A 13,975-nucleotide genomic window follows, 5' to 3' on the forward strand; every position below is an offset into this window, starting at 1 on the left:
ATAAATCTATTCTATGAAACTTCCAAATTAAAGTACGTTGCCGTCATGTTCTTAGCTCGATATAGCCATTTCATTAAAACAAATTTTATGCAAGATCAAAGGGAGGCATGAAAAAAAAAAACGGGTAAGCCAAAGGGAAATTTACATAACAGGGGCATGTCTTTTTCCACATATCTTGCCAATATATTAATGGCATCTGATAAGGGGTTGTCAGCTGCAGACAGACAAGGTGCTACTGCCTCTTGTCATGGAAATCGAGTGACTGTTTCTGATAATTGCCGGCGCCTTCGAAATGTGCCAGCTTGATCCACCGCAGTCAAAATGTGGCTGAATTATCATTTTCCACTCAAAGAAACTTGCTTCCCTGTTACTGTACAATAAACTTTCTTTCATTTCTTTGCTTTAGAATGTGAAGTAGCCACCACCGTTTTCACCTCACTCAACTCTAACCCAGAATGCAGGCTGGCTGATCTGATTGGCTACACAAACCACACACAGAAAGGGGAGATGGCCAGTTGCCAGAGAGGGGCCGATAACAGGCCTGTGGTGAATGAAAAAATAAACACTAAAACTCTTTCTGTTCTGCCAACTAAACAATCAGCTATGTCTTAATTGCCATCGGGCGGCCACTGGGAATAAAAATGAAAATACAACCTGCAATTAGACTTTGAAATTGATTCCATTAATAATTATTTTGTAACAGACATTTTCTAGCTGTTATAAGGGTGTTAACAGACAATTTAGGCAAAATTCCAGAAAGAAGAGTTTTAATGGGACTGGAATTGAGCAGGCCTTGCTATACCTAACATAAACAGATGAATTTATACAGGCAGAGCACACCAGCAGCAGTGACTGCATGAAGATACAAGATGGTAGGTAGACCTTTATTTAATGAATGAATATGTAGCTGCCTATACAGTATGAACACTTAAAGATTTCCTGTTCATATCTGACTTTACTGCAGGGAAAAAAATTAACAAAATAATAGTTTCTATGAGTGTTTTTGACAGCTTGATCCACTTTAAGTTCACAGAAGAGAATAACGGATCCCTCAGGAGCTTCGGGGCTCATCAGATTCCTTTATGAATCAGAGTCAGATTGTGAGCTTACTAGCCTGTAGACAAAACTCCTGATCCCAACTGCCTGCAGAGTCTGCAGAGACTTGCTTCTAGAGTTTGGTGAAGTTACAAAACTTTGACAGCTTCTTTATTCAAACACTCATTTTACATTTTGATTCAAATATGCCTTATTATATTTGAAAGTTTTGTTGAGTGGGACAAGGGGATTTTAAGCATTTATTTGACTGTAGCAGTGGAGAAAGAGAGGAATAGATAAAGAGGCCAAGGGAACGGCATGCAGCAGTGTTTCTGACCGGAAATTACACCAGCTCGGGGTTCAGTTGCTCAGGGCAAACGCATCTATGTGGTACCTTACATGCTGTTTGGTTGCCTTTTTATTGAAGCAATTCATGTAAAAAACATAATCTTCATGTAGTGTACTTTTTTTTTTTTTTAATTTCCACTTGACACTGAGGGGAAAAGCGCTGAAACATCCAAAAAAACCAAAGTGTTCCTCAAAAGTGTTTTAGAAAACGAGCTTTCTTTGAAAAGAAGCAATGAACACAGCTAGGAAAACCTATTTCAGTGTACACATGGGCACCTGGCTGTTGCTCAAGACAGACTCGACCAAACCTGTCATGCGTGTTTTATCCTCATTTTATTTTCACGTGTTTAATGTATGGCTGAATTTATAGTTTACATCTTACACCGGTTTTGTCTTGGCTTGAATCAAAAACAGACAGAGCTGGTGTTTCTGATGGAGAAAGTGTGGCTCAAGTGCAATCAGAAAACAGACTGCAAAGGGAAAAAGAGGTGGCACACAACAAATAAAAGCTTTCTCTTCTCTTTCTCATCATTAGATTCAATAAAGAGTTGAAATAAGGTGATAACATCGGACAAAAAGGCATAAGATGATTTTCAAAAATGTGAAGCTACTTCCATCAAAACAGTACCTTAAAATAAAACATATTAAATAATTAATTAATAATTACTGTAATTTATCCTGTTGGTTAGAGTTAGCTTCTATGAGTAAGTTATGTTATTCGTATTTTCACTTAATCAAGATCTCTTTCACTCTAATAGGTTTGATTTTCGTATATCATTTGCAAATGTACTAATGCAATACTTTCTGGGTTATTTGAATCTAATAGAATCTGCAAGCTAGGCACAAGGAAATAGTCACAAAATACATTTCCTTCCTGTAGAGTCGACTGATATCTAATAATGTTTCATTTCAATTCTTTTTTGCTTTTTGGGGGTTTTGAATCATTAATGCTAACTTGCATGTCCTTTAATATGCCAGCCTGTTGACTGTATGTGAAACAACATAAGACATCAGCGAAGCAGGATCCATAGCGCCACATTTAAAGGAAAGGTCCACTCTAAATGTATGTATTCTGCAAGTGTCTTTTTAAAACAAGTGAGTAACAGTAACAGCTTTTCTTTAGATTCTGAAAATCTGCCTGAGCCACATGCATCCTATTTTCTTTATGGGGCAGGGCACACAGGCTTTCAGAAGATCGTCTGGCTGCAGGTGCAGGCAGCAGAGGGATCGTGGATCTGCTGGAGTGGGAGGTAATGGTCGGAAAATATGGCAGAAGCAAAGAGACGCTGGACCTCCAGGTCAAAACTTACTAACGGAGAGAGACAAGGGTGTTTTTGTTTCACAGCTGAATAAAATGACCACTGCATACCATCATGCATGCTTATCAAAAACTATGCGCTGTAAATATCACAAAGCTGCCATCTGCAGATCAACTGCCATCAGAAATTGGCCATCTCCAAGGCCAGAGCACAAAGTCTAACAATGCGGGGCTAGAGACGTCAAATTTAGATCAGCAAGCAAAGGAAAAATGTAATTAACTTGTTTAAAAGAACATGAACACAAGCATCAAGTCAATGCTTTGCACAGCCTTAGCAATCAGTATCTCTAAACTATTTTGAGATTCCTCCACATTAAAGGTCTTTCTTTAAAAAAGGGCCGCAATTATAACTGTACTTTGGAAATTGAATGAGAGTATTTTAACAAAGTGTGAGGGCTTGCTATAATAATTTGATTGATAAGTTGATTAAGACAAAATCAGCTACAATTATTTTGATGAGTGTTTAATTAGGTTAGTTACTTATCGAGCAAAACTGCCAAACACTCATCAGTTTTGGGATCTCAATTTCTGAGCATGCCCCATTATCTCAGCTTTTTTTGCAATTACAAATGAAATATTTGGGAGTTTGGGGCTGCTGGTTAGAAAAAAACACAAGTAACTTCAACCTTATTTTCTGACATTTAATATACCAAAAAAAAAAAAACCCCCAAAAAATCAATTAATGAAAATAAAACAGTCTCTGCAGCCTTAGGCTAAAGCTGTTGTCAAGGACAAAAGTTGTCCTCTCTACATTATATGTTTTTTATTCAGATATATAAGGGCCCCTTATATGACTTTGCCTCCTCATGTCGACTGCACTGCACATAGACACACAGATGCACATTTAGCACAATGTCAGCTGTCAGAAATATCATGAAAATGCCATCAGCATAGTTTACAATAGATGGCAGTGTCGAACTATCCAGGAACAGAATATACAGCAAAATGTTAAGGGTACATTTTTTATGTTTAAATCTATCTTTTCTCTCTCTCCTCTCTTGCACTTTCTCCCTCCGTCTTTCTTTGTGGCCAATCCAGCGCTGCGGTTCCCAGGCTCAGCTCGACTGTCAATCAGCAGCAGCCTACATCTCAGCGCTGCAGCTGAGCCAGGGCCGCATCATCCCGCCTGCCAATCACCGCTCTACACCTTCAATCCATCCTATCCATCTCTCTGTAAAGCAGATTCGCACACCGTCCCCCGTCCCCCCCACCATCGCCATCCCCGCACCACCACCACCTCCACCTCCTCCTTTCAAAACAACTGCCACCACAGAAGAATTGAGATCCCTTTAACTCTCCAACCAGCACATTCACGCACAAACATTTACCGTCGCTTGAACGGGGAAAACACACAAAAAGATACATAGGGGAAGATACAAGCATGAACACATGCACAAACAGAGGGAAAGGCCAACACTGGACAAAGAAATGATTTATGTTATGTAATTATACACAAAGGACACAGTGCACACCAATGACATTATAGTTTCTTGCAAGCTGAATATAAATTTGGCATTCCTGAAGACAAGATAGAGTCTGGCTTCTGAACTGGGGGTCTTGATGCATTAATGCAAACACATGTTACATTGTAGCATTCCGTTTTTTTATGACTATACATTGTGTAAGCGGTTATTTGTACTGATGAAACTACAGAGAATTTTCATGCAGCTCGGCAGCTCGATGCAGCTGTTACCCTCTTTCACTATTTTCATTTGACGGCACATTTACTCTTTTTTTTTTTTAATTTTTTTTTTTTACATTTACTCTATGGTTCAGTCCATCCTGTTTCCAGCAGTCGCAGGCAGGCAGCTGTTTTTACCTAACAAGTTCTCATAAACCCACTGTATTCTACTTGGCTGGTAGCAAACAAAAGACAGGCAAAGTCAGTAATAACTTGCTTAACATAGTGGAGCTTTTAGTGGTTAAACAGCATTTGAAGGATAATTAAACAGAGCTAAAAGGGGACTGAATACTGGACTTATTGTTGTAGCAGTGGCAGGAAAGCAGTGGATTTCCAGGAGTGATAAGGTGGTGCAAGCTGAGCAGCTGTTGGTTCCTGTAGGATTTTATATAAAATCTTTAAGGCTAAGGTCCACAGTTTGGACAGTGGGGTAGTTTTACAGCTTTTATGGCTTTTTTGACAAGAACATGTGTCAGACTTTGTTTTGCTTGTTTATTTGTTCTTTTTTTTTTTTACTTTTCTTTCGATAAAAAACATCCTGGAGGGTTTTTTTTGGGGGGGGTTGTTTGTTTTAAATAAAAATCTTATAAATTATAAACCTTATAAAAACCTTATTTTTGTTTAATGGTTTCAAAATTTACATCTGTTGCTAAAGTTGTATAGCTTTGAGCTAAAATGCTTTGTAAATGCTTCATTACGTACAGGGAAATGGTCATTACTGCTGAGTAAACCTGTGGTACATTATGAAGTTTTCTGAGGACAAGACAAAAATGAAACTCTTATTTCACTGTATAAAACAAATGTTTTATTGTATGTTTAAGTCAGACATTTTTACCAATACAATAACACTGACCTTATATGGCTAAAAACACTCATTATGGTCTTGTTGCCAAATGCAAGACTGGTCCAAGAAAAGATCTGATCATTATCACATTTCCAAACGTACGCAATCTGGTTATTGATTAAAATTTTGCCACTTTTAATTCATAGCACCAAGTGAGCTCCTTGTTAAGCTTACTTCACGGCAGAGGCAAGAGTATTAAAACAGTTTCCCCGTGTTTTCTTCCTCCTCATTATGTCCTCATGCTTGCTTAAAGATTATTAGCTGTGGTCATTTTATCGCTGCAATTATTGCGTGCTGCAATGCAAGAATAACTAGATGAATTGTAAATGCGTTGTGAATCACTTTTGCAGTTTGCCTTGAACCAACCCACTAAACATGCAGACTTTTCCCTCTCTTGTTTGAACTACTTCTAAAATGAGCCTTGCTCTTTGATTGCATCATGGAGTGCAGCTTTCATCAGATGCCTCATAGATTGCAGAGCCAGACAAGGTACTGGGGCGAATGTTAAGGCCACAGCAATTGAGAGTATAATTAGATAGAGGTTCTGAATATTCGGTGTACTGTAGAAAACAGTAATTGGCCTGCACCGGTTGAGAATTGTTTTACACACATACAAGGGTGCACAAATGTGCACCAAAACGCTCAGTCCAAAGATAAAATACGACGCCAAGAAGAACATATTAAAAATATTAACTTATATCAAAAGCAATATGCTGTCATGGCAATACAAGATGTTGTTAAGTTTTATGTCCAAACTATAAACTATAATGGCATATCCGAGGCTGCGAATTCTCACTCCTCACATTTAGTGCTCTTCAGATCTTTGCAAGAACAAGGCGAGGGAAGAAATAATGCAATCTGTCTGGATAAGCTGCTTATGTTGTCGTCTGTCATGCTTATTGTTCCTGATACATGTAGATCACAATTAGAAGCAACAGACAATCCTGTTTGCTTTTCGTTAATGACACAAAGTGGGGAATAATTTTTAAGAAAACAGCCACATATTGTGACTTTAAATTCTCCACCATTTCACCAGCAAGCAAACCATTAGTTTAAGGTTTTCTAGGTCAGTCTCTAGATATGGTTTGGTTAAGAAACTACTAGTTAAATCTGGGAATTGACCAACCAACCAGCTGGTTAAATGAACATTCATTGACTTGCAGCTGATTTAACCTGTTGATCTGCTGCTGATGCTACCACGCTGGATTCTATTTTTTCTTTTTTCTCTTTTTTTGGTTACAGCTTGGAAAAAAAGTGGGGGATTGCTGAAAAAACTTGCGAACCACTGCTCAAAAGTGTCAAAAAATACTCAAAAACGCATCTTCAAATTGCTTGCCTGAGTTGCTGACTGTTGTTAGTAATAAAGGCATTCAATTTACAATGAAATCCAACGGGGGGAAAAAACAAGTCCTCAAAACACTTCAGTGAAAACCCAATCAAAGAGCAGCAATGGCAATGGAAAGCACCATAAAAGTGTAAAAAAATCTATAAGAGATATATTAGCAGGCAAAATAACTCTGGATGTTCTATAATGTTTAAATAACACATGCCTAACACAGACTGAGGCTACTTTTTCCTTTAATGATAGAACCAGTCTAAGATGGTTTGTGACCTTTTAGGCAAAAATGTGGAGAAAACTGTGCCCTTCACAAGTTCATACAGCCAAAGGTAAAAACTGTAAATGTTTGGAATTTTTGGATCATGGTTTCAACTGCCGATTACTTTTTTGTTTTTATTATTAATCCATAAAATATGTTTATATTTCTGCTTTGTCCTATCATCAGTCCCAAACCACCCAAAATGTATATTTTTACAAAGATAATTAACAGAAAAGCAAATTAAGAAGCAGGGAGGTGCAAATGTTTGTTTTTTTTTGTTTTTTTTTTTAATAAATGATTAATTAATTACCAAACTGGCAAAGTTGAAGATCAATTTTCTTTAGATTGAGTACTTAATCAATAACTAATTGTTTCAATTCCAGTTAAAGGTCAGAACTGATTTTGGAGCATCACATAGAGCAGAGAGGGCTCAAGGAGGATACAAATCTATTACCGTTTGTCCTCCAACAATTAACACGCAAGCACATCCAATATGAGCTATTTCCTCTGAGAAGCCACAATGAACACCAGCTGGAGACGAGTTACAAAACACCTGAACGCAGGTCCATGCAATAATAAAAAACAGATTAGGTAAATTAGCTTTTCTAATTTTTCCTCCGCTGAACGTTATGAAATTAGAGCACCACAGAATGGAGTGAAATGATTGTTTCCTTGTAATTATCGCATAAGCTATTGCATGACTCAAACAAATATGATTCCATTTCAACGAGGACAGGAGTTTTTGTGTTTATACCTCCATACGTTACGCAGAAAATGAAAAATAAACATATCGGGACTGTTTTAATGGAATAATAAATAAACAGTTTAATGAACGTCATCTCAAACATAAGCATGTGTGCTTTACAAGCAGAAGCTGTTTAATAAAACACAAATGTCAAGACTTGTCCTTTTCATTTGCTTAACATGTTTAATCTTTATAGGTCCATATATTCTCGTTTCATTGTATAAATGTCATGAGGGGAAAAAAAAGATAAGATCTCTAGCCTTATGATTTAAATCTATCAAAGATAATGCTAAGAACTTAGCTTAAAAACATTTTGTTCTACTCAGAATATTTCTGTCAGAGGAGATGCTGCTCCACTGTGCTAAATGTTATAACCTTTTGTGTCTCTCTCACTCTTGCAACATGTATGCATGGCCCCTTTAACCACCGCTAACTGTTCTCCACTTCCTACACACTCGCATCTCCACTGGTCAGTGTTGTTCTGACCTGCATGACAATAACACCATCTATCAGCACTTTCTCACATTGCTGGAAGCTGGGAGAGGATTTCAGAGTAAGGCCACATCGGGGGTCACATTTACATTTTATATGTTAGGCAGTTAGCTGACGCGCTTGTGCTGAATGACTAACAATGAGCCCAACAGCACGTTGAGCTTCAATTTCTGAGATGCCAACAGTACAATCTAAAAGCAAAAGGATGGAGGATGTAGCTGTACTGGCAGCTGAAAGATAATGGTACCGGTTCAGAGACACAGAAAGTCGGCAGCACAAAGTTAGAGCGACAGTAGTGGCACTGTAAGTTTTTCAGGCAGTAGACTGAGGTTAATGTGCCATTGGGTCCTTTTTTTCCACTTGCAGATGTGTTTGATTTTCACTTGGTTTCATTTTAACCCACTTTCACAGGTTTTGGCACCAAAATCTACTTGGTTACAGTAAGGAAATGATTGTGGTTTTGGGGTTAAATATGATCCTTCATAGTAGTAATCCCTTGCACTGAAAACAGACAAGGTGGGAGTACGATCTCAATCATGCCAAAACCTGGTGCATCAAGCTACAGACACCAAAGAACACTTTGCATATAAACGAGCCACGCCAGCAGCTTTGACAAAATGGGTGAGTCACCCAGCTAAGCAATATCAGTCACTGGTTCCCACTGTCTGAAACAGCCCATTGAAGGTTTCATGAAAAGAAGTAGGTGGCATAAACTGACCTTATTTTAGACCTGATTTTTGTGTGGGCCATTTAAAGTTCCTCTTTTAATGGCTACCTAATTTTGTTTTCACTTGAATGTTTGGTTAGATTTAAGCATCAAAACTACTTGGTTTGTGTCAAGAAAAGATCACAGTTTAGGTTAAAATATAGCTTTTCACAAAATTGAATGCAAATGGCGATCTGGTGAGAAAAGTGTCAGTCAGCTGCAAAGAAAAATCTAGGACAGCAGCTTGATGAAAAAAAACAAGGGTGCTTTAAGTACGAAACAGACAGCTACCTTAAAGTTTAGCTAGCCAAAAGCTGTCAACCCATGAAGGAGATGCTATGTACAGAGACATCAATATGCACAAAAAATTGCAAATTTGTAGATGTTTTTGGTAATGCAAAATGGAAACAGTGTAACAGTGTAACTTTTAAACAGCAGTCATTATATAAAGTAACAAGTTACTGCAGTTTTCATGTTATCCAACAGGAACTTCTCCCTAAACAAATATTTAAGTTGCCTTAAGCAAGGCACTTCTGTCCTCCTACCTGCTGAGTCATTGTAAGCAGTTCAAGAGCTGTTGCTAAAAATAACTACAGTACTGAGCAGTGGACAAAATAGCTAACTGGAATATATATGACTACAAGTATTGCTATATGATACATTATGCTGTGTTTTTATGTATACAATGCATAGGTGCCAGTGCAAAGCTGAGCAAGACAGCCACATCTCTTTCAGATTCATTGTTATTCTTTAGAATCGGATCTGTTGCTTGGTACGTGTAAGGCTGGTGGATTGTTCCTCGATGATGTGTTTCGCTGTGTGTAACTTAGAGCACCTGAATGTGAATCGAGGAAGGCTTGAAACTGACGGTGAGTCATCATCGCCATGGTGTTAAGCTTCCCGTTCCCGGGGGAACAAGGTTACCGTCTCTACACCAATGGGGATTTTTATTTTTACATTTGAAAAGCAAACCAGGGCCCAGCTCACAACAATCCTCCATTGCCCGTCTCTCCTCTCCCCTCCTCCTCTTCCATAACTGAGCTGCATCACACACACAAACCCAGCAGACGCTGCACACACATCGCCTCATTTTAGAGCACCACGTCCTTATCTATGTCTGTGTGATATTCAATATGTTTCAGATATCAAAATACAAACCTATGCAGATGAGATGGAGGGGACAATATCACAAACTCAGTAAAAGCCTGTGCTCTGTCATTTGCTGCAGAAAACCACATACTATAGCAGCGGTCTATTTTCAGGAGTTGAAAGCGTACAATACAATACCAACTATTTAGAAACCCAAAGCCCTGCAAACCTTAAAGCAGCAGTTGGGGAATGCACTAACTGGCCTTCTTTACAAAAAAGGAGATGGCTGATATCACACTCCTGTCTTTATTGTCTGTGCTGGAGTTAAAACTTGGCTCAGCTATGCAAAAGTGTAAGCAAAATGTGTAATTAAACACATTATTTGCTTGTACAACCCAAAGTAAAAAAATATTTCCATTAGAAATCAACCCTCTCATCAAATTTTCAGTTACCAGATTAATTAAAATGTTTAAAAAATGCCCCAAAATTGTCAAAAGTGCTATTTATAACTTCTCACTAACAGGGTCCTTATTCGTTGAGTTCTGCCTTCGTGAAAAGTCAAAAATATTCACATTTTCTTCTCATAGGATTACTCAAATTATTATTTAAATCTTTAATTATCAAAATAGTGAGATAGTGCGCACCTGAGATTTCCTTTTTGTTGATCAACTAATCACTGCAGCTCTTTCTGTATCTCTGGATGAACAACTACAGAAGGGATGCTACCGAGATATTCTTGGCACTGACTTACAAAAAAGAAATGAAAAACAGGGGGAAGCAGCAAGGCTGGCTCTCTCTTAAGTTATGAAATATTCCTCCCAGCACCTCTACAGCTCAGTCTTTAGCCATTTTTTTTAAACTCATTTGCTAAACTACTTCTTGAGAAACAGTTTTAACCAACCATAACTTCTATGCGGCACCTCCACTAGCTGGCAATTTGTTCATTCTAATAGCCGCTCCTAAAATGGCAATTTCGTCATTTCGTTTTGTGTGTGGATTAAACAAACTAGATTCAACATGTTGCTAACTTTGCTTTAGAGTCAATCTACCTGTTCCATATTAGATAATACCCTCTGGCCTCCATCTTCATACTAAACGCCCATGAGATTGGTATTGCTCTTTCTATCTACCTCTCAGTGCGAACGTGTATGTCTGCATTTGTTAAACTCTTCTTTGAAACTTGATTGATTTCCCTTACAGGAATAATATGTAATCAACTCAATGAGCAGCCTACAGCATGCAAACAGCTCTAAGAGTATAAGGCATCAAAGTGGTGCCAAAGGTGTTTTTTCTCTGTGTTAATTCATAAGTTTTCTTTAAAAGATGTCCTCAGTGTTCTTTTAATAAAGAAACAAGGGATTCTCCTTGATATTCTGAGGACAGTTGTAATTATGTTTTCAAGAAATCCTGTTTTATTCTGGTATAGTGGTTGACTACATGCATAGCAACACCTACTGGCTTCCAGCAGCCATGGCTTTAGAGAAGAAGCAAATCAGAGGGGTAATTTGTCAAATTAACAACCTACCGTGTTTCTATTTAGGGCAAACCTTTAGTTTAAGCTCACTGTCAGTAAGGTAAAAAAATTGAAATTTAAACTCCACGACTGGATTTTTTTTTTTTATCTTCTTATGTTTTTTCCCCCTTAAGCACCAAATATTTTCCAGAGAGATGTGTGTCCACCAAAACCTTGAAGTGCACAAACTACTGGTCCTCTAACACTGCAGTAAATGAACAAGACTTTTTCTATCTGAAGACCAATATGACTCCTTCAACTTCTCAAACCTATTGGAAGTAAAGCAGACATGGTATCATTTTCTTCTGCATTCTTCTAGGTAAAAAGTACCAAGCTGTCACAAAGCCCCACGACTATGATCTTATACATAAGCAGCTGTTTTGTGTCTTCACAAGACAGACATAACCATTATTTGTCTATTTTCGAGACTGCGGTTTATGCTTGCATCTTTATTTAAAAAGTGCAACCCACAACACAGGCCTGTGATGAAAGTTTCAGAAAGAGGTTGCCAGTAGTTACGTGTGATGTTGCACCAATGTTCGGCAATCACATGCAGAGAAAAACCTATTGTTAGAAGAAGAAGAGATACCAATTTTCTTGCTGTCAGTGCCTCGGTGTAGCCGAATGCAGAAATGGTTGACTCAGTGGTTACAAAGCTTTACTGGAAATGTCTGACTCGCTAACTGAAGAAGTTCACACATTTTTTTTTCCTAAGAGCTCTTATGAAGGCATTTTGGGAAATTCAGGAAATCAATAACTTAACTGAAAGAAGATGTAGTAGGTTAAAGCAAAGTGGAAGTAGTCTACAACTTTTTTTTCCCATTTGAGCACAAAGTCAGTCCCAGAAATGATGAACAATGTCTGAGTATGTGTCTGAGTATGTGTAGGTGGAAGTTTTCAATAAAAAAAGAAGAAAGAAAAAAAAAAAAGAAATGGCGAGTTGTGTTTCTCAGCCACTTACAAACATGCCTTGAGTCTTACTGTGCCACCAACATCCCCATAAGAGGACACAGAGTGGTGGTTTAAGACCCTTGAAAACAGGTTGTTTTAAGAGAATGCCCCTTATGAATTTAATGGTTTTGAACATACAGCAAGATAGTTACAGATGTAGATATCTAAAGAGGAAGCCAGTAATAAATAGGCTTATATATGCATTCTTTCTAATAGCCAGTAGGGGGTGACTCTTGCTGATCTTTATAGTCTGATCCTATAAAGATTTACAACAAACTGCCCCACTTCTCATTTGTGTAAATATCTCAATAAACACTTTGCTGATGAGTTATAGGTCTTAATCACTAGGTTCGAGTATATAGAATCTTTAGCTCTTTAATTACACTCCCATTTAAGCTCAACATAAACAATAAATCAGGGTAGCCATTCCCAAACTTCACAATGTAAAGGTCCATTTTGAAATCTTCTTGAAAATATTTTGTGGTCCTACTTAATTACATCATTAATCAAGACACAAAACTTTTTGGTGTTCTGGACCCACACTTGAAAAATTCCAGCGATACATATAAACTTGGGCTTCTTCAGCAGCACGTGTTAGCCACCATAATTGCGAATAACACATTTCATGTGACTTTTTAAAAAATATATTTTTTAATATTTTTTTTACTTTAAAGATTTTATTGTGATTTCAATTACATGTTACTGCAGTGCCGTCAAGGACCACTAGAGGGCCGTAGCCTGCATTTTTGGCATCATTGTTTTAGGGCAGCGGTCCCCAACCGGTTTAATGTCAGACAATATTTTCACAGACCAACCAGATAAATACAACAAATAAAATGATACTACCAAGACAAAAACTGTGGTATTTTGTAAATATAATAATAAACGCAAATTCACTGTGTAATTGTGTAACTTTATTAGCAGCGTCCTCCTGAAATGCACCAGAAACATTAAGAGTAACGTCCTCCTCTCTGCCCCTTAATGCGCTCTGGTCGCTATGGTAACGCATAAATATTTCTTTCAAAATAAGACACACAACTACAACACAGGAAAAGACCCAGGGAAACAGAGTTAACGATATGTCTGTGAAGGTTCTCAGTCATCCAGGTCATCGTAGTCAAAGGAGCTTGCAAAGAAAAGCGTCTGGACTTCTTTAAGTTACTTGAAGACGTTTCACCTCTCATCCGAGAAGCTTCTTCAGTTCTAAGGTCAAATGGTGGAGAGTCCCAGATATAAACCTAGTGGGAGTATCTCAGGAATTCGCATGATAAGGTGGGGCCAGGTTTCACAATGAACTCACCCGAAACTCTGGCTGATTGGGACCCACACCCAGTTTCACACCTTGGCTCAGGTGATTAGAGGATCATCAGGGGGTCCTTTTGTCCCTCTGTGGGGGGATACTCCCACTAGGTTTATATCTGGGACTCTCCACCATTTGACCTTAGAACTGAAGAAGCTTCTCGGATGAGAGGTGAAACGTCTTCAAGTAACTTAAAGAAGTCCAGACGCTTTTCTTTGCAAGAGTTAACGATAAAAACCCTGAAAACCATAAATTTCACACCCGAGCCTCAACTCTCGCGGCCCGGTACCAAGCGATTCACGGACCCATACCGGTCCGGGGGTTGGGGACCATTGTTTAAGGGCATGACTATGTT

At 38.2% G+C, this 13,975-nt stretch overlaps 1 protein-coding gene across 4 annotated transcripts in view; it reads right to left on the bottom strand.

The window, feature by feature from the left end:
- The window catches only part of ldb2a (LIM domain binding 2a), a 104,064-nt gene that overhangs the window by 64,585 nt on the left and 25,504 nt on the right, over positions 1-13,975 (bottom strand). The window lies entirely within an intron of this gene.

Source organism: Perissodus microlepis, chromosome 2 (assembly GCF_051167445.1).
Source record: "Perissodus microlepis isolate ML-2025 ecotype Zambia chromosome 2, ASM5116744v1, whole genome shotgun sequence".
Classification (NCBI taxonomy): Eukaryota; Metazoa; Chordata; class Actinopteri; order Cichliformes; family Cichlidae; genus Perissodus; species Perissodus microlepis.